This window comes from Carettochelys insculpta, chromosome 3 (assembly GCF_033958435.1).
Source record: "Carettochelys insculpta isolate YL-2023 chromosome 3, ASM3395843v1, whole genome shotgun sequence".
NCBI classification, from domain to species: Eukaryota; Metazoa; Chordata; order Testudines; family Carettochelyidae; genus Carettochelys; species Carettochelys insculpta.
Window position 1 is genome coordinate 14,412,207 of NC_134139.1, and position 19,030 is coordinate 14,431,236.

The 19,030-nt window shown below is 41.3% G+C and overlaps 1 protein-coding gene across 2 annotated transcripts in view; it reads left to right on the top strand.

Annotated features, from left to right (window-relative positions):
- MACROD2 (mono-ADP ribosylhydrolase 2) overlaps positions 1-19,030 on the top strand; it is a 1,465,546-nt gene that overhangs the window by 184,962 nt on the left and 1,261,554 nt on the right. The gene's annotated exons all lie outside the window — the stretch shown is intronic.

Here is a 19,030-nt window from a genome sequence, read left to right on the forward strand (position 1 = left end):
GATTAGTTGCAAACCTAACACTTTTCAGATTTATTAAAGGTAAGTGCCTTCTAAAACTATTGTAGCTGCAAAATCTGATTTATAACAGTACAGAAAGAGTGGATGAGCCTCTTGTTTTGCTAGATAGAAGAACACAGGAAAAGGCTGTTCTTAATCAATAGAAGCCAATGTTACATTTGTAAATGAGATATAATTACATAATGAAGGACAACTACTTCTTTGAGTCTAAATGAGTAAAAATAAAATAAAATGTCAACATCATTGTTTGGGTAGAGATCCAAGTATAAACTTCTGAGAGACTCAAGAGTACTCAAGAGCATTAGGTTACAAGTAAAAGTTAACCGAAAAAATCCTTTTTTATGTTTGTTACTGCAAAAATAGTGATTATCTCATTTGAGACACGCCATTCTTTAATTTGTGGGAAACGTATTGTAGATTTGGATTTCAGGGAGAGCTTTAAAGTAGTTAATACATACAAAACCTGTTTTTGAGCAGTTAACTAGTGTAGACAAATGCTGTACTTCAAGAAATAAGGTGAGGATCTCAGGAGAGATATCATTCCTATGTAGAAGCAACTTGGCTTTTTATTTGTGCTGGTTTCATTCAAAAACTGAGGACATGAAGTAATTCATTTGATGTACAGTAAGCAACTGCAGGAACCTTGGGAGTTCATGTTGACACTGTAATCACGAGAAATTATTTATCTAGTCTTAAATAATGTTTCTTTAAAGACATTAGCATTCTAATGTCCATTTAATATTAGTAATGTCTTATTTTTTTCTTATTATCCTCTAAAATGCCTGCCTCTCAGATGCTTATTTTAGTTCTCAGGAAATGTAGAAAAGCACTGTAAATACACATACGTTTTTCCTTCAGTGATAAATAACATGATTTAGAACATGTGCTCAATTTCTTCATACAATATAGTTTCCTTTTACTAGTAGCTTATTAACTTGCACAAGTGCTGTTTGACTTAGCAAACCTGATATATCCCTTTGTCTTTTTAAATTTCCCTCAAAATATTTGTTTTCTTGAGGCCAGTTAATTGCTGTCTCCCACAAGTATTTGATTATATTCTCTCAATTAGCTTCATTTAGTTTATCTTGTCTGTATACTTGTTTGATATAGCAGTTTGACCCTTCACTAGCAAAACTATGTGATATCAAAGTAGAAGACAAGCTCATGATAAGGGCTATGTTTGACCTCCCTTGTTCACTGATTGCACTTTTTGTGGCATCAGTCAGGATCAAGCTCCATTATGTTTGGAAGGGAACTGGATTTCTTTAAGTCCATGGCTTATGAAAACCAGTAGGAATGCAAGAAATAATCAACTTGGTACTTATATGGCTTAAATAAGGCCTAACTGTAGAGCTGACCTTTATAACTATTCATTGTTTTCCAGAAAAAAAGGTTTTCCATTTACTTTATGCTACATTTCTTTAAAAGTTCTAAAATTCATTCAGAAATTTCTTATTTAAGTGTATTGTCATTACCAATACTTGCTGTTTCCAAATCTGATGTGCTTGAAACATGTTCATATTTATTCCATTTTTCCTTTGTGAGATAAAAACCTCTACTAGGAATGTTCTCAAGGTTTTTTTTAAGGGAAGGAGAATTTCCTGAATTCCAGTTCTTATTTAAATCTCCTAAAAATGTGTTCTGTTAAGTATACAACAGATTATAACTCTGAGTCCAAGCAGGGCAAAGAGTTAATTATACATTTAAAATACTTTTAGACATTCATCTAGACAAATTACCATTTTTTTTCTTTAGAATGATTTATTTGCTCACTATCAGAAATTTCCCCAGCAAAATAACAGGTAAAAATTATGTAATGCTAATTTTAACTGTTAATAAAATATCTTTACCAGTGTGTTAAATGCATTGAGCTTTGGCCTTGGCAGAGCTACTTGTGACCTTCTATGCTCCAGCAGTTATACTAAGGATCATTTAACTTACATATATGCAGGCAATTGTATTGCAGTATGTTTCTGTTCAATTGTCATGCAAATCAAGACTATTGTACATAGCAATGCAGGGTAGATTTTGAGTTGTGCTGAATATTTCAAACGTGTTTCTTTAAAACTGAGATTCCATTAAGATTAGAAAAGCATCTTTAAAACATTTTGTATTCCTAGCATCAATGAAGTCTAGCCCAGTTTTATCAATCAACAAGTTGTGATGCATGTTACAGCACATCAATATTATATCTTAACATATACCCGTGGGATGTTGATCAAAGATAAAGCGTGCACATTCAGCTGTCTCTTAGCCTGTGAAATCTGGCCAAATGCAAAATTTAATGGGAGAAATTGAAGTAAATTTTCCTGAACAATTCCAAAGAGTATTTGAGAAATAATTAGATTTTGCCAACTCACAGCTTCCTTAAAATATCAAAACTTAAAAAAAAAAACCCATAACTTATTTTTACTAGTGTTTGTTGAGACTCCTTAAATTTTTTATTTAAGAACATGAGTAACACTTCATATACTTTACACAACACACTTGTAGCTTAACAACTTGACTATTCATTTTTAAATGCAAAAATTTAAGACTTTGATTTGGAACACTGTTAATGGCAGTAGAACTACTCATCTGAGAAAAAGGTGTATGCATTTCTAATACATGACAACTTAGAAGTATAATAAGTTATAAATTACTATATTTGTAATATTAGAACAGTCTAAGATGGAAGGAAAAATAGCCTCTTTGCCTACATGTACTTGTAGTGAGTTGGAGTGGCTGCCCATGGGCTTGTAGGGGGAGGGGCTTCTTCCAGAGTCCTGGTATGTGGAGCCCGGCACCATCCCATCACCTGCCTGGAAGTCAGGAGGCAGAACTAGAGGTATAAAAGCCAGCTCAGGAGCCCAGTCAGGCCCCAGTAGCTAGAGAAACCAGCTGCCTGTCCTGTGGTCTAGAAGATGAGGTCTGTCCAGGAATCTCTGGAACCTCAGACTGACTTTGTCCTGGAGGAACTACCAATCCTGCCAGAGGGTTCAGCCCCTCAACATTCCAGGGGACCTGCACAGAAGTCAGGTATACCCAGTGGGGGAGTGTAGAAATAGCCCAGGGACAGCTGACCTTGGTCTGACTGCATCACAACCTGTGATTGAGTCAGTGTGTTGCTGTTAGGATCCCTGTCAACCCAGAGGCAGATGACTGTGCCACTGTTAGATCCCTGGGCTGGGACCCAGTGTAGTGGGTGGGTTTGTGTCCCTCCCCCACCCACCTGAATCTGTAGCTGGCAGTCGTGTGTACCCCCTCTCCCTCTCCCCACATGCTTCTGTAGGAAAACACACACACCTGAGCTCAGAGACCCAGTTGTTTAGTGTCCTGTCCTGCACCAGGGCTTGGGCTCCTATGAACTGTTGCTTGGCTTGAGCATCCGAGCACTGGAAGTGTGTTCTGCTGTTTGCTGCTGCACTCTGAGCTAGGGCCTATGCTTACTGACTGTTGGTTTAGAGTCTCAACCTGAACCTAGGCCTGAGCCTCCTGGAACTATTGTTGCCCTGTCATGGGCTAGGCCTAGGCTTGGTGGTTTATTAAAAAGGCTTAGCCTGGCCACCACCGTGAGCATCATGGACTGTTGTTGCCTGCCCTGAGAGCCAGGGTGTGTTTATTGTGCACTTGGTCTGACTGTTGGCCAGAGTCCCTGGATTATTTTTGCCTGTCCTGAGTGACAGCCAGGGCTTATTGATTGTGTGCTGAATTTGATCAGAGGCTGGACTAACCCCTGTGCAATTGATGCCCACTCTGAGTGAGGGCCAGAGCCTCATGACTCTGTGCTTGGCTTGACTACTGGTCTGGGCCATGGAAGCAGTACTGCAACTGATTCCCTCTGTGTGACTGAGCGGCTGTGTAGTGAGGTGGTGTGGGAGGAGCCCTGCTAGGATGTAGTAGTATATATAGGAATCATTGCAACAGGGTGATTAGAAATTAAACCTTATGACAAATCCATAGGGCAATTAGTTTTTAGAAGACACATGATGGCATTATGAAGAATTTAGGCCTTAATAGGCTTTTGAGGCCAACAAGTCATACGTTGAGAATACTCCGCGGGATGTGCTTTTCATACACACTTGTACAACAGAATGTGCTAGTTCGTAACAGATATGCATGTATTACAAATGTGCTTCTGCTATCCTTCACATTGATCTTTCTGAATTACCAGCAGGCAATGTATATTATATAGTTAAAGTGATAACTCTGTGCATTTTTAGGCTACGTCTACACGTGCACCCAACTTCGAAATAGCTTATTTCGATGTTGCGACATCGAAACAGGCTATTTCGATGAATAACGTCTACACGTCCTCCAGGGCCAGCAACGTCGATGTTCAACTTCGACGTTGCTCAGCCCAACATCGAAATAGGCGCAGCGAGGGAACGTCTACACGTCAAAGTAGCACACATCGAAATAAGGGAGCCAGGCACAGCTGCAGACAGGGTCACGGGGCGGACTCAACAGCAAGTCGCTCCCTTAAAGGGCCCCTCCCAGACACACTTTCATTAAACAGTGCAAGATACACAGAGCCGACAACTAGTTGCAGACCCTGTATATGCAGCACGGACCCCCAGCTGCAGCAGCAGCAGCCAGAAGCCCTGGGCTAAGGGCTGCTGCCCACGGTGACAACAGAGCCCCGCAGGGGCTGGAGAGAGAGTATCTCTCAACCCCCCAGCTGATGGCCGCCATGGAGGACCCCGCTATTTCGATGTTGCGGGACGCGGATCGTCTACACGTCCCTACTTCGATGTTGAACGTCGAAGTAGGGCGCTATTCCCATCCCCTCATGGGGTTAGCGACTTCGACGTCTCGCCGCCTAACGTCGATTTCAACTTCGAAATAGCGCCCAACACGTGTAGACGTGACGGGCGCTATTTCGAAGTTACTGCCGCTACTTCGAAGTAGCGTGCACGTGTAGACGCAGCTTTAGTGTCGTGATTGCACTTCCAGAAACTGCCCTCGACTAAAGGCTGATCTCCCAAACCATTTTGCACTGGAAAGGAGATAATTATTTCAGAAGGAGGTGGTAGGTAAGAAAATACCTTGTATTGGATCATCTTCTGTTGGGGTGTGAGAGGAAGATACGCTTTGGAAGTCAGCCCAGTAAAAGGGATCTTCTCACCCACCTTGTCTCCAGTATATGCTGAGACTGACACGACTGCAAACTACAGTGCATACAATTTCAGATTTCCATCAGAAGACAACAGACCCACCCTGACGACTGTTAGACTGTGGTGGCCAACCGCTAGCCACTAGTCACATGTGGCAATTTGGCCTATTGAATGTGGCTATTTGGCTTGAATAATAAATGTATTTTCAGAATAATGTAGCAGTAGCCACTAGATCACTTAATGTTTAGAAGCTGCTCATAAATGGCACTTACTCACTCAGTGCTGAGTGCTGCACTCAGTGGCACATTAGCCACTGGGCGAATGGTGTCCATGCCCAGGAAAGAGAGGTGAGTAGTGGGGAGGGACCAGGACAGAGGACAGAAATTCCAGGCCTTGGGAAAGGTGTGTGGGGAGGCGCAGCTTCAGGCCCTCCTGAATAGGAGCAGGGCCTTAGTGGAAAGGGAACAGCTCGGCTGGACTAGTCTCCCCCTCCCAGCTCTTCTGCACTGCCTAGACTGCACCTCCCAGAGCTCTGGCCTTGATTTAAAGCTCCCAGAGCTTTAGGCACTGCCATGACTGGGAGCAGTCAGGAGCCCTAGGCCCTTTCAAATCACCAAGCCCAAGAGAAACTGGTCCCAATGTCCCCACTATTGGCGGCTGGTGTCCCCTGTATATCCCTCGCAGAGGTGCCAATGGGGGGGCGTTGGGGGCGTTTGCTTTGAAGCCCAGAAATGACAGTGGTGAAAGGACTAGAACTTGGGGATGCCTGAAAGCCTCCCATCAGCAGCTCTGCCAGTGTGGCTGTTCTGCTACTAGGAATGTTAAAGTTTAACTGGTTACTATGGACTAGAGCAGCCCTGTGCGGTGACTGTGGGTGGGGGTACTCCAGCTGAGCTGGAAAAGCCCTGTCCGTGGTGGTCTCGGGGAGCTGGGAAGGGCTGGCTGGGGAGGCTGCTCCACCCCAGCTGCGGACAGGGGCTGCTCCAGCCCCGGCCAGGTTGAGGTGCCTTCACTTGCCCCACACCAGGACAGGCTGCTTCAGGCTGGCTGGAGCGCTTCCCCCGCCCCCTCACACCTCACGGAGCACCTGGGGCTGCAGTGGATGTGGACTGACCCTGTCCATGGCAGGGGGGCTGTTCCAGCCTGACTGCACCCCCAAACCCATTCAATTGGTAACCAGTTAAATGGGATTTTACTTCTCTATCTGGTATCTCCTCCAGTTCTTCCATGCTGGTGTCTCTACTGCCCCACTAGAGAGTGTGGCTGGGGATGCTATTGGAACAACTGGAGACTGGGGGGCCGCTGCTCTCACGACAGGGGCTGTACTGCTACTGTGTCCCCCACTACCCCCGGTCCTGTTCTCCAGTAGCGTTGTACAGAGGTCAGGAAGGAGCTGCAGCAGCACTGTAGAGCTGGAGGTGGTACAGCCATGCCAGAAAGCTGCCACCCTGAGTCTTACCCATGTTTCAATGTACCCCCCGCTCCACTGTCTGGGGAGCAACATGTGTCTCTTCTTGTCCCTCTCTCTTGTGTCCTTTGCCAGGGGGCCCAGCCAAGGAGAGGGTTCCAGAAATTTGGCACCCTCATGCCCTTGCTCTGCCTGCTAATATTCTTCCCAGGTAGTGAGATCTGGACACTGTGCCTCCATCCCAGTGCTGTGATCCCATTCTCCAGCTGAAGTGCTGGGCGGCTGGGGAAAAAATCCATGCCCCAACCAAGCTCCCCTGCAAGAGCCCTAGGGGAGCCCAGGTGCACCATCAGGTGTAACAGGTACTTGTTGTTGCCTTCCGACCCCCAAACACCACCTCTACCCCTTAATGCTCCTTCAGAAACTCAGTGAACTGATGTGAAATGGAATGTTAGTGGAGTCAGGCTTAATGAGAGAGGTCCTTAATGGGCAGATCAGCTTTAAAGGAACTTTGGAGCAATTTCCAGAGTAGCTTGCCACAATTTAAAAAAACAGGAAATATGTCAATTTGTAGTGACACTGAAGGAAAGAAATGTAGCAGTTTGAGATGTAATGTGTTATCAGAAGAATGTCAGAATGGTAATGAGTAATATATATAGGAACTGTTTCAAAAAGAAAATTGTTTTGTTATTTATAACTATTTCAAAAAGAAAATTTTTGTTATTTATAAGCCTATAAAAATCTGATGTGCATTTTACTTCAAATTATGTGAATTATTTTAAAATATAGTTTGAAAAAATGAGTTCTTCAAAAATAAGCAACTGTCTAAATTTGGCGTACAACCCCACTGAAGTCAGTGCAGCAGCTCTACATTTCAAAATGAAGTCCATCATGTAGAAGGTAATTCATAGTAGAGACAATAAGATACAAGTGAAGAAGACTCTTAACTACATGTGCATTTTCCCCACAGAGTCACTGATTGGACATAATCGCCTGGAGTTTAATATTCTGTTTATGTTTGTTTAAAAGCCCAAAGAATAACCATCACAGCTGTCTGTTTTTCCCTCCCTCCCTCCCACCAATTGTCTTCTAGTTTCCTTAACAGCCTTTGGGAAAGGCCTCATCAATTCAGAGGTGCCTCAATGTAATCATGTCCCTCTCCTCTTCTTCCCTCAGGCCAGTCAGAAAATAAACAGTGGCTGCTTGGCAGGTGATAATCTAGTGACAAAGAAACAAGCTCATTGACTGGCTAAATAAAAACAAAAAAAAAGTGCAACTAAAATAAAAACAAGATTTTTCATCAAATATGTGAAGGTTGATTAATGGCCTTTTTCACCAAGAACACAATGAATAAAACATGATAAAACAATTGGTTTTCTTCAAATAGTCTCTGAACTGCCTAAGTCCTGAGATACGTATGAGACTTGAGAGATCACTCATAAATACATCTCCATTTCTCTGTAAATTAGATAGGCAGAGCAATGTCCCAGACAGCTTTGTAGAACTGGAACAAATTAAAATCAACAGTTTACAGTGAAGAGTCTGCTCCCTAAGTTAGGGCATGTCTACATTTACTCGCAGTTCAAAGTGTAGCAGACTCAGTGTCTGTTCTGGTCTGGCTATGGTCTGAAGAAGTGGGTCTGTCCCACGAAAGCTCACCTAATAAACTATTTTGCTAGTCTTTAAAGTGCTACTTGACTGCTTTTTGTTTTGACAGATGAACAGTTATTGTGAAACAAAAAGCAGTCCTGTAACACTTTAGACGAGCAAAATAATAATCAGCTTTCTTGGGACAGATGAGGAAAATTCCAGATCTGAAGAAGTGGGTCTGTCCCACGAAAGCTCATCACCTGGTGAATCATTTTGTTAGTATTACAGAGCTGGTGTATTTTGTGAAGATACAAAATATCACAGCTACCTCTCTGTATTGTGAAGCACAGCAATGTAAATTTACACCCCAAGTTACCATCTATGACTGTCCAGTCAAACCCTTGGATAGCTTGGCTTCTTACTTCCTTGTTTCAGTAATTTTGTGTTTGGAAGGGTTACAAACTTGCATGCTTGAGGTTGAAAACCAATCTCTAATTAAAAGGGATTAGAAGGAAGATACTCCTGGGGGCACATGACTTCATAATTATTATTGCCTTTGGAGCAACTGTTAGTGGTCAGAGGTAGGGTATTGGACAAGATGAACTTCTGGTCTGATGTGGTGTGGCATTTTTATATTCCTTGTTAGTTTCACTTTTTTATGCTCTGGCTAATCTGTTTTTCAGGTTCTTATTCACTATCACAGTGCTGCAGTATTTGCTTTTCAGTTACTACTGAAGGTAGCTCATGTGAACAAAAATGATTTCCCTTGGCATGGAAAAATGTCTTCAAAAACATTGTGTTCTGAATTTTTATGAAAGGGCGTAGACACATAATCAACATTTGGGGCCAAATTTGACTCAGCAGAGGCTCTCTTAAACTCCTTAAAAGAAAACGCACAGAAAGCACCCCAAAGTAGTATCAACAACGAAGGGTCCTGTGGCACCTTATAGACTAACAAAAGTTTTGAGCATGAGCTTTTGTGAGCACAGACTCACTTCATCAGATTTACAGCATCTGTTGAAGTGAGTCTGTGCTCACGAAAGCTCATGCTCAAAACTTTTCTGTTAGTCTATAAGGTGCCACAGGACCCTTTGTTGCTGTTACAGATCCAGACTAACACGGCTACCCCTCCGATACTTGACACCAAAGTAGTATGTTACTGTTCAGGGGTGTTGTATGGGGGTGCACAGGGGTAACATGCATCCCCCCGTATCTGCCCTCCCCTGCACTCACTGTCAGCTTCACACCACTCACACCACACAATCAGAGGCTCTTTTACTTGCACGTCTAGTAATATTATATATGCCATCATGTGCTAGCAATGCCCCAATACATTGGCCAAACTGGACAGTCTTTACATAAAAGAATAAATGGGCACAAATCAGACATCAGGAACGATAACAAAAAAAATGTGTAGGAAAACACTTCAGTCTGCCTGGACACTCAGTAACAGATTTAAAAGCAGCCATTCTCTCCCCACCCCCCTCTGCCCCTCCCCCCCAAAAAAAACCCAAAAAAACCCTTACATTCTAAGGAGAAACTGCAGAGCTGCAATTCATTTGCAAATTTGACGCCATCCACCAAGTATTGAACAGAGGCTGGGAGTGGCCAGTTAAGAAAGCGGTTTCTGCCCTCTTGATGTTCACACCTCCACATTAGCTACTGATAATGGGCCACATCCTCCCTGACTGAATTGACCTGATTTCTCCTCTCTGGATGTCCACAATTCCACATTAACTGCTGATAATGGGCCATATCCTTCATGACTGATCTGACTATGTCAACTCTGGCCCTCCTCTTGAGTGGGACTCCCTCCTTTTTGTAAGCCCATATATTTAAACCGTCCTCTGGAACCCCCCCACTCGTGCATTGATGAAGTGAGTCTTAACAGATATCTGTTAACCTATAAGGTGCCACAGGACCTCTTATTGTTTTTGAAGATACAGACTGACTTGGCTACTCCTTTGATATATGGTATCTTAGAAATCTCAGCAGGTAAAGAAAACCTCTCTCCTGCTATTGTTGTTTGCTATTTGTCAATTTTTACTATTCAGATAACTATAAAATACTTCATTCTTTCCTGTACAATTTTGAAAATGGATTTGGGGTTGGAGGAACCTTTTTGTGACTCTGTATTCTTCTTCGTGAACTAGTTACATTCACTGTGGACCATTCCAGCACAATCGTTACAGGTTTAAAATGAGCCAGCTCTCTAGAATCTGCATAGCACAAAATTGTCATCCTGTGAACTGCTTTAATGGCTCTGCATGTGTGCTTTTCAGAAACATGGAAAAGTAAACTTTTAAGCCTCAGGAGTTTTTTTCCCACTGTTCACAGGTTTTGTGTGAAACTGTTTCTGTGTGTGTGTGAAGAAAAAAAACTCCAAGTGGGATGTATCACCTGGAAACATAAGTTACAAGTCTGAATGATAGGCAGTGGTAGCATGTGCAACAGATCCCTGCTGGCTTGAAGACTGTATTTATTTTACTTTGGCTATACCATGCTTGTGCAAAAGCAGCTGTAAAAGCAGCACTGCCTGCTAGGTAGCTAAGGTCTTCCACCATTGATATTGTGAAACATATAGGGTGTGAGGCGATGCCCAGGTGCCAGTTAAAGGTCCAGTGGGGCAAAGGATGTGATGCCGCACCGGTAGCTACTCTAAGCAGCCAGGGCAGGCTGGGTTCTTTGGTATGTGTTTAGTTCAGGTACAGCAGCAAGAGGAAAATTACACTTATTAGAGGCTTTAACACTTACTTTTTATTTATACAAAGATAAAAACAATTTAACTAAGACAAATGATTAAAGTACAACAATTGTGAATCTTTTTGTTTATAACTTTAGCAGCAGTTAATAGGAAAACCGCTGGCAGCGATTTTACAACAGAAGCAGCTGCCGCGAGTAAAAGGGGGTTTTAAACTGACCGCCCAATTTTATGAATGAAACCAAGATGGCCACGTTTTAAAGATACGATAAGGGCTTCCCTTGGTTTGATTGACAGGCTAATGGTTTTTTGCAGTTTATAGCCAAAAACAGTTAGTACCCGCGGTTTTTAAAGGGGAAGCAACACAATTTAACTTAAGAAAAGTTTTAGACAAACTAGCTAGTTTAAACTAATACAAGTAATGTGTACACAAGAAAGGCACTTTGAAGGTGTGATTTTCACCCCTGCCTCTTAGACCTGGTGGAACCAGAGTCTTTCCCTCAATTCCTATAGGAAAGAAGTGTAAAACAGGTGTAATTCTTACCCCTGCCTCATAGATCTGGTGTGACCAGGATCTTTCTCTCAATCCCTCGGGAAGAAGTAGATACGAACCAGGTGTGCCCAGTCTCGGGAGTCAATACCGGACTTGGCCAGCAGGTGTAGGTGATTGGAGCTCAAAGGGGGTGGGCTGCCAAACCCCTCTTTGTACCCCTTTGGTTACGTAGGCTTCTTCCTGGTCTCAAGTGGCCAATCGGGGAGGAATGTGTTTGAACCCCAGGTTTCCCAGGGAAGGTGCAAGGCTCAGTTCGCACCTGTGAATTGTGGACAATTGGGCACCTTTGGAGGTGATGGGCAGAGGTTCCCCGTTCTTCCTGGGGCGGTGATCAGGCGTGTCAATTACCGATATCAGCCAGAAGGGCGGCCATTAGCTAGCCCATTCACTGTCTGGTTTTTGTATATGGTAGAGTGTCTGGGTGAGACAGCACACCTGCGTTCCCAGGGCATCAAAGGCTGCCTGTCTCCCTCTCTCTCTGTCTCTCCCAGTCGGGGGGGGGGGAGAAGAAGAAAAGGCCAAATGGGGGGTTCATGTCTGGCTACAATAGGGAAAGGCTTTGATTCTCAAAGGAATTTGTTCTAGGCTGTCTCTAGTGTGATGTATAAGCTCCATAAAAGGAACAGCCAAATGTGGCATGATTTCTTTAATCTATCATATTAGTACAAAATGCCTGTCATTTTATATGCTTTCTGTAGTACAAAATTTTGCAATTTTACTTCCTTCTATTCCGAATGTTGAGAGGGATTTCAGTATGTCAAAATAGTGCTTTTTAGAAGGTGTTGGTGGATCTTTGTCTATTGTTTCACCGATGGTGGTGGTGGGGACAAGTGACAGTCGCCCTGGCGATTCAAACTGGGGAGGGGGCTCAGCGCTCACAGCCACCATCGCTGCTATGTGGCAGTGGCTGGAGCCCTGGTCTCCTTTCAATTGCCAATGCAGAGCTGCACTGTATACTCCAAGTGGCTCTGAGGACTTGGGGGGAGGGTGTCAGAGGTGGTCCAGCACTGCTGGCCGGGTGGCACTGAGGACTGGCTGTCTTTGGTCCTGCCCCTTGTGGGGGTTCAGAGCTGCCCCCTGCCGACCTCTCCCTGGGGCCCCTGCAAGCTGTCAGCCTCCCTGAAGAGAGAACACATCTTTAATCTATCAAAACAAAGAGCAGTCAAGTAGCACTTTAAAGACTAGCAAAATGGTTTATTAGGTGAGCTTTCGTGGGACAGACCCACTTCTTCAGACCATAGCCAGACCAGAACAGACTCGATATTTAAATAATTTAAAAATTTAAAATAATTTAAAAAATTTAAAAAATGCCTTAAATATCGAGTCTGTTCTGGTCTGGCTATGGTCTGAAGAAGTGGGTCTGTCCCACGAAAGCTCACCTAATAAACCCTTTTGCTAGTCTTTAAAGTGCTGCTTGACTGCTTTTTGTTTTGATAGTAATAGAGAGGAAGTCGTGCTAGTCTATACACTATCTTTAATTTAGCTTCAGATGGCAGCAGTATTTTTCTTACCTACTAGCCGTGTTTCCCTCTCGAGTCATGTGATGTTTTTGCAATGCTTGGGATTTAAAACTATGATAATTACTTTAAATTTATTGACAGATTCCGCAGTGATAACACTACTTACCTTACTCAAGCACTGGGTTTGCCATAAAGTAATTCAAAAACAATTAGAACACAGTTAAGACTCAAAATATAACTAAACTCCAAATGTTAAGTTTTTGCAAGCACTGTCACAGATTAAAGTAGTATCCTTTTTTTTAAAGATCTGGAAGGAATGATTACGATGAACCATTACTTGCCTTTAAGGTTATCAATGGAAAAAACTTGCTTGCTTGCTTAGCAATTTAACATCAGGAAGTGTCATCAGGATGAGTGGAGCCTGGAAAATACTGTACACTGACAGTGGGTCTCTCAGGTGTAGGATCTCAGTACTTTAAAGGCTCAATGTCAGAAAAGCAAACCTGTATGTCAGTCATTGTTCTGTGGGCAGCTAATGGAAAGTGGGTGTAAAATGGTTATGAATGATCACTCCAGTGACAGAACACCTTGCTGCAGTCTGCATTTTGCATTTGCTGCATGCAAAAAGCCAGATAGGCTAAAGGACGTTAAAATAGCCAAGCCCTGGGATAACTTCTGGAGAAGAAGAAAATGTTGAGCTCTCTATACCAGGGATTGTCAGTAGCCATGGGGCCAGAGAAGTGGATTTTTACTTAAGACACTGTCCTTGCTGCAGAGTCATGCAAGTTTCATTGTCTTTATCGGAAAACTTTCAGACTGCATTATGAATGCACTAAAAAAACGCTTTATTCTCTACTACATCATCTAACTATATAGAGACATTGGAGTCACTGGGTGTTATTTTGAAATAGGTGCTATTCCCCGTTTTAACAGCATCTATTTCGAAATAGCTATTCCTCGTGAAAAGAGGTTTGCTAGTTTTGAAATAAGATGTCCACTACTTTGAATTTATTTCAAAATAACAGTTGTGTCATGTAGACTTTCCCTGAGTTACTACAGATTATTCTCTCCTGGTGTCTGGCTGGGTATTGCTGAAATGCCCTAAGCATAACTGTTTGCCGTATATGGGGTCCGGAAAGAATTTTCCCCTTGGTCAGATTTGCAGAGACTGTAGAGTTATTTTTATCTTCCTCTGCACATAGGCTCTTGACTTACCCTCTTGGCTGACCTGCTTCCTCCCCTCCCTTCCTGCCAGACCCTGGCCCTACTCCACTCCTTCCCCCATATCCTCATCCTGGCCCTGCTGCTTCTCACTCCTGTCCCACCTCCTCCTATGAGTGTGCTCCATCATGGCTTCTTCCCATCCTTTCCTCCTTTCAGGAGCTTGAATGCTGCAAGTGAGGTGGTCCTGGTGTTCCAGAAGTATTGGGAAAGAGGTGGAGGAGTTTATTTGTGGGACCACCAGAATGCAAGAGACAAAGAGCGGGGCAAAGGGAGGTGTTTAGCACTTCTGGGTGTTCTGTGCCCATAAATTTTTTCCCACATGTGCTCCAGTGTCAGAGCACCCAGGGAGTCTGTGTCTATGTCTCTGCAGCATGGGACATGGGTTACTTGCAGGTTCAAACTAGTGTAAATGGTGGTTCTCTGTCTTTAAATGATGATGTGAGGGCTTCAGTATTTCAGCCAGAGGTTAGGGTCTGTTACAAGAAGATGGGGAAGGTTCTGTGGCATGTAACATGCAGGTGGTCGGACTAGATAATCATGACGGTCCTTTCTGATCTTAAAGTGTACAAATCTATGATTATAACCTCTAACAAAAATCTCAAGTTGGCTCTTGGTCTTACGCATTGAGTTGGACTCTCCAAAATTTATTGTAAACCCACCCCCCAAAAAAAACCAAACAAAAATAACTATGGCCCAATTTTTGAAAAAAGTAGTTCGTTGTTTATATTATAAAACTGGAATAATTTGGATGCTTGTCTTACACCGCTTGATACCTCTGCGTAATTTGTGGGACTGCTACAGGCGGTGAAGATTGAATGCTGAGGGTTATGCATTGTCCTGTTAAGCATCTATCTCATTGCTCAGATGTGTAATGATTGTCCATTCTTCCATGCCCAGAAAAGACAAAATGCTACCATTTTGGGCTAGTCAAGATGGTTCATCTCAAATGGTAGAGGCTTATGTTTTGGTACTGATGGGACTTCACAGTAATGTTTTTAGTGATTCTCAGCGGAGACAGGATATGGGGAAATTGGGAGAACAAGGAAAAGAATACCTTTTGAAAGGATACTGAAAAGATATTTATGGTTGCAAGAATTATCTTTATAATAGCAAAATTACTTTCCTTCTATTCCAGATATGCTGGGCTCGTGTTGTCATTTCAAAACGATTCACTTTCTGTTGAGAGCAAGTTGAAACACTTGAATTCTGAAGATATAGAAATATTAAGGAAGTATAAAAATGGGGCTGAAAACAAAGTCTCGTAATGGAAGCTGTAGCATAATCTTAACTACAACATTTGCTGCTTCTTCTAATACAACAACATGATTAAATTCAGAATGTATATTAAGATTAAAAGAAAGATGCTCAGTTTCACGCAAGCAGCACAGGAAATTGGTGACTAAACAGTTCTGTACCAGATTTTTCTTGCCTTTTCACAGAGGAAGAAAGATGTACATAGACTCTTTGTATTTCAGGGAGAGGAAATGTGGCACAATAGGCTGTTGAAGGGAAGCAATTCCCATAATCAGTTTTCTGTACTACTTACTACCAACTGGTCAGAACTAAGTTTTAATTAAATTTTAAGGGATAAAGGACAATAGCATGTGCTAAGGATGGAGAGTCGGCTTAAACTTTGAATTTCCTGCCTTTCATTGGTTTCTGTCACTTCCTCAGTGTTCTTGAAATGTAGGATTTTAGATGTGATTTCCTTTCATGGAAGATTATAACTGTATTTTGTTTTTGGAGTAATTCAAATGGTTCCTTTTTGGTTTATTGAATAAATATTTGTTCTCTAATGGATCACATTGGCTCTGGTAAATCCCCATTCAGTGCTATGATCAGTAGACCTTCAGAATGGTATTGTGCTTATGTATGGTAATCAGGAACATGTTATTGCTAATTTCTTAATTTGAAGAATACCATCACTGAGTACCTACACATTTTATTTAGTAATGGAATGGTTCATAGCTCTAGAAGTTTTGTGGGAAATGCATCTTCATGGAGCATACATCTGAAGTCCAAAACAGACCAAGACCATTATGATAAAAACCTTAATTTAACCTTGTATGTAAAGTAGGTCAAAGACCTGCCCCCAATAATTTCTTCAAGTTTACAATTTGTTTGTCCTGTAACATATATTTTAGTGATATAAAGCAATGAAGCAATATGAAAGTTATTCCAATAGTTAACTATCCTCACTGTTAAAATTCTTTTATTTCTTGTCTGAATTTGTATAGTTTCTGCTTCTGACCATTTTTTCTCCTTATTAATTTTCATGCTAGGTTAAAGAACTGTCTATCAGAAATCTTTTCTCAATATAGTTACTGACAAACCTTTTAAATAGTCTATTGGATAAAATAAAATCACTTTTTAATAGTCTCTGTTATAAAATAAATTGAGGTTCTAATTTACTGTAAGGTGCTAGATCGCAAATTCTTGATGGTCTCTTCTGAATTCATTCTAACCTAGCAACATCCTTTTTGAACTATGGATGGATACAGTGTTCTAGTAATGTCTGTCTTGTCTACTCAGCGCTAACACCGTCACCCACTTCCTATTTGATATCCTTATATTGTACATCAAAGGAGCATGTTGTTCTCACATTCGGCTCATATATCCTGACCACGAAGTCAGTTTCAGGGTAACTGCCTTCCAAAGTACAATCCCCTTTTTTGTACCTGCAAGCTGTGTTGTATGTTCTTAGATACAATGACCTTGTATTTGGCTCTGCTAAAACACTTGCTGTTTAAGTGAACCAATCTTAACAAACAATTGGAATTGTTTTGCATAACTGATCTGAGCATAACACTGTGTACATTCCACTCATCTTTTGTGTGATGTACAAATTTTACCCTCGAGGATATTAAACTTTCTTCCTGATCATTAAAGAAGGTACGGAACAGCAGTCATGTGAAAACAGATAGAAAAGCTCCTGTTGAACATCAGGGTTCTATTTAAAATATTTTTGAGGTCTGTTAGCCTTTTTTTCCCCATCAATTTAATACAGGCTGCATTTATTTTTGTATAGTGTTATTTTGTATCAGAGTGCCACATGGGACTAAGTCAACGTGTTAGAGAGGTGGATTATGTCAACAATTAACTTCAGATTTGTTACTGAAATAAGAGAACTAAGCTGTTTTAATTATTTATAATGTGCCTTTAGAAACCCATTCTCATGCCTGAACACATTAACTTGTGTATCAGCAATGTCATTATTGCTTCCCTGCAGTAGAAATAACACTGTTACTTAATGTATGCTGCTGTGGGAACCAGAAATGGTGGTGGTGGTGCTACCCAAAAAATAACCTCTTCCCTGATGGGAAGGTAGAATACATAAACAAAACTCCATTAAAACATCTTTAAATCTTTAGAAAGAATTTTCAGTACCCACTAATAAGTTGAGGCCTAATTAGTGCTTGAAAATTAAAAGAGAAACTTTTATTAATTCAAAAAAAAATTTGTCTGTAGATTAAGACTTGTAATGCAGAGCTAGTTGATACTGGCTAAATTATAAACCATTGGAAAAGAGAAGCTTCTCCTGGAACATCTTTGAAGTGCACACTGCTTACACAATTAGGCTTAGTGAAGCAATTAATACTAATTTTCTTAATTATTAAGGTTGTAAATAATTGGAATAAGACTGGACTATAGAGGAACATGTCCCAACAAAATAATATCTTATTATTTTTCTTTCTGAATCAGAAGTATATGCTGCTCTTCCTCAGTGCTTCACGTAAATATATAAGCCTTATTCATTACTGCACAACTTTAAGTTTCTGAAAGGGAAGGTTAGGAAGCAGTAAAGAGTTTTATAAAATGCAGTCCTACAAATACTCTTACATATACATCCTAAATATTCTGCCGAACTTGAGAGTAGAGATGATGCTTTTGTGAAAAAAAGGACTTGAGAGTTAAATTTGCAGACATTAAATGGAATGTAACCAGAGAGTTTTTGTGCACATGTAATAACTAGGGATGTGTTTTTGTTAAATAGTTTTTCAATACTTAACACATAATTCCATGCATATCGCTTAAGTCTTCAGAGACTTGTTTAGTACTTAAATACCCAAAGCTCAATAAAGCAAGTTTTTAAATTTTAACAAATGTAAGATTATTTCAGCTAGTCTTGCTTATCATATAACAATAAAGCATTAGTGCAATTGACCTGCTGACCTTAATTCCCAGGAAACTGTCACATTTCTTCTTTATTCCTTTGTCCAACCTAACAATGTGACCCAAAATACTACAGAGCTTTAAAGTTTCTCAGCATTGTAAGGTCAAGCTTTGGTCACCATAGTTACAGTTTAGATCTGTGGGTCAAGGGTCAAATAGATTAATGATGTCAGACACATCTTTAAATGGTTCTAACACTACTTCACCATGCGGTAAGCAGCTGAGCATATTTGATATGACAAAGACCTTCTTAAGCCTTGCTAATAGGAGGACTTCAGGGATATCTGCTGGAAAGGCCTTTTCTGTTGTGCAAGAATGTTCAATATTGAGCAATGGTGAGCATCAGCAGTGGGCCATTTCGATTCAAACTGTCTGAAGTAGATTGCAAAGACTGGCTAAATGGCTTACACTGCCACTGCCTCTTTCTTTCTATTTATCTCATTCTTTTGTCCAGTATTCATTCCATTTGGCTAAAAGCCACAGACAGGGCAGAAAACAGTAAGCTGGAGGAATATATTAAAAGTACTTGATAAAAGTACTTCCTCTTTTATAGCAACAGTATGACATCAAAGCAAGGAATAACAAGGCTTAGTTTGCTGATTTGTAACTTTAAGACTCTTTCATCCATATTTGCGGTTCTCAGAATAGATTTATAACATACTTAGGTTCTTTGTCTAGGTATTGAACTCTCTACATAAGAAAAATTGGGATAAGGTTCCCCTCATGGGTGTCAATTTTTAAAAAAAAATGCATAATTATATTAGATATAAAAGTATATGAGCACACACCTATTTTGTTGTCTTTCAC